General features: G+C 41.0%; 1 pseudogene across 1 annotated transcript; it reads left to right on the plus strand.

The window, feature by feature from the left end:
- Positions 1-656: 656 nt before the first annotated feature.
- On the plus strand, positions 657-1,390 carry LOC308513734 (pre-mRNA-splicing factor 38A-like; annotated as a pseudogene). Its single transcript has one exon. The product of its transcript is annotated as a pre-mRNA-splicing factor 38A-like (transcript).
- The last annotated feature ends 898 nt before the right edge of the window (positions 1,391-2,288 follow it).

Here is a 2,288-nt window from a genome sequence, read left to right on the forward strand (position 1 = left end):
TTGCCAGAGGCCTGTCCATCCTTGTTGCTTGACACAGTCGCTGCAGGAAAGAAACATCTGCACAGCATATGTTTCAAGGGACCTGGCGTACTGTTCTTAATATGTTTGCTTCCCTTCTTAGTGCTATGTGTTCTAACCAAGGCCATCTCCCTGAGAAAGGTTGTTTCCCTAGGTGGGGATTTTTCCCTGGAGTTGGGGATTAACAGGACTAAGTAAGGGAATAAATCAGTAAAACCCCTTAACTAAGTACCAGGCGGGTAGTAGTTAATCACCTTAACTATGAACAATCACACTTAAGTTAAATAATCTTTACTTAGGATAATCTCCTTCAGTTACTTCCTTATAGCTTAACAGAAAAGAAGAGTAGTGACCTTGGAATGGAGATAAAAGCCCTAACCTTTGGAATAGAATGGATAGGATTAAAATCAAATGGTATAAATACAGATGTAACAGGAAAATAGAGAGAGAACCTGGCTATTCTTGATTCTATCGCAGCAGGAAGTTTCTTGTGCTGCAGCATTTCCGATTTCAAGCTGGTAACATGAGCTATTTAAAGGAGACTTCCTCCATCTTTCTTCCTATCTGTTTTGTGTGCTTTTAACCCGGATCTGACACACTAAAGGACCCAACGGAAATAGAACTGAAAGCGTTCTAAAATGGCGAACAGCATGGTGAAGGATGTCCACAGCATTCAGGGCACCAACCTGCAGTATCTGGTGGAGAAGATCATTCCGACTCGAATCTATGAGTCCAAGTACTAGAAAGAGGAGTGCTTTGGACTTACGGCTGAACTTGTAGTTGATAAAGCCATGGAGTTAAGGTTTGTCGGTGGCGTCTATGGTGGCAACATAAAGCCAACTCCATTTCTGTGTTTGACCTTGAAGATGTTTCAGTTTCAACCAGAGGAGGATATCATTGTTGAGTTTATAAAAAATGAAGATTTCAAGTGTGTACGCATGTTGGGAGCACTTTATATGAGGCTGACAGGCACTGCAATTGATTTTACAAATACTTGGAGCCTCTGTACAATGATTATAGAAAAATTAAGAGCCAGAACCGAAATGGAGAGTTTGAACTGATGCACGTAGATGAGTTCGTTGATGAACTACTACACAGTGAGAGAGTCTGTGATATCATTCTGCCCCGTCTGCAGAAACGCTATGTGCTAGAGGAAGCTGAGCAGTTGGAGCCTCAGGTTAGCACTCTAGAAGAGGACATGGATGATGTCGAGTCCATTGAAGAAGAGGAAGAAGAGGATGAGAAGTTGGAGAGAGTACCATCACCTGATCACCGCCGGAGAAGCTACCGAGACTTGGACAAGCCCCATGGCTCTCCCACACTGCGCTACAGGAGAAGTAGAAGGGAGAACCTGGCTGGAGAACCTGGCTAGAGAACCTGGCTATGCTGATCATTTGAACGCTGTCTCCGTGTCCTTCCTTCTTCGCGGACTCCGTCCACACCTTTGGGAACCCCTGGACCTGCTGGGGCTGGACTCCAACAATATATTTGATTATCAAAGTACCTATCTTAGAAAAAGATAAATCCTATTAACATTTATTTATAATTATAGAATTTACAATATTTTATACCCTGCTTTAAATATATTAGTACCATCTCTCATATTGTTAAGCTTTTTTGAATATATCTTAATAAATTCAATGACTTATTGCCCAGCTGGTGTAGCCCAGTGATTAAATGTTGACTCATGAAACAAGAAGTCCTCAGTTTGATTCCTGGTCAGGGTATATGTCCGGGTTGTGGACTTGATCACTTCCTCTCTCTCTAAAATCAATAAATATTTATTTAAAAAATTTACATATATGGACTTACTGTTTTATGTTTTTATTCTTTTCTTTGAAGATATTTCATTATTTGGGGTCATACACCTACTAAATTGTCAGGGTTCTCTCGAAGAAAGTAATTAATAGGATATATCTACTCCGAGATTTTGATCAGGAATAGGCTAACTTGATTATGGAGACTGAGATATCTACAAGCTGGAATTCTGAACAGCCAATGGTGTAAATTTCAGTCTCAGTCTGAATGCCTGGGAACCATGAAGGTTGATGATATACATCCTGGTTAAAGGGTAGGAGAAGAATGGTATCTCAGCTCAAATAGGCAAGAGCAAATACTCCCTTCCTCTTTCCCGTTGATCTATTTGGGCTCTGATCAGATTGGATGATGCCAACTCACACTGGGGAAGGCAATTTGCTTTACTCAGCCCACCAATTCAAATGCTAATCTTATCTGGAAACACCCTCACAAACACACTCAGAAATAATGTC

This window comes from Myotis nattereri, assembly GCF_964212035.1.
Source record: "Myotis nattereri genome assembly, chromosome: 2".
Lineage (NCBI taxonomy): Eukaryota > Metazoa > Chordata > Mammalia > Chiroptera > Vespertilionidae > Myotis > Myotis nattereri.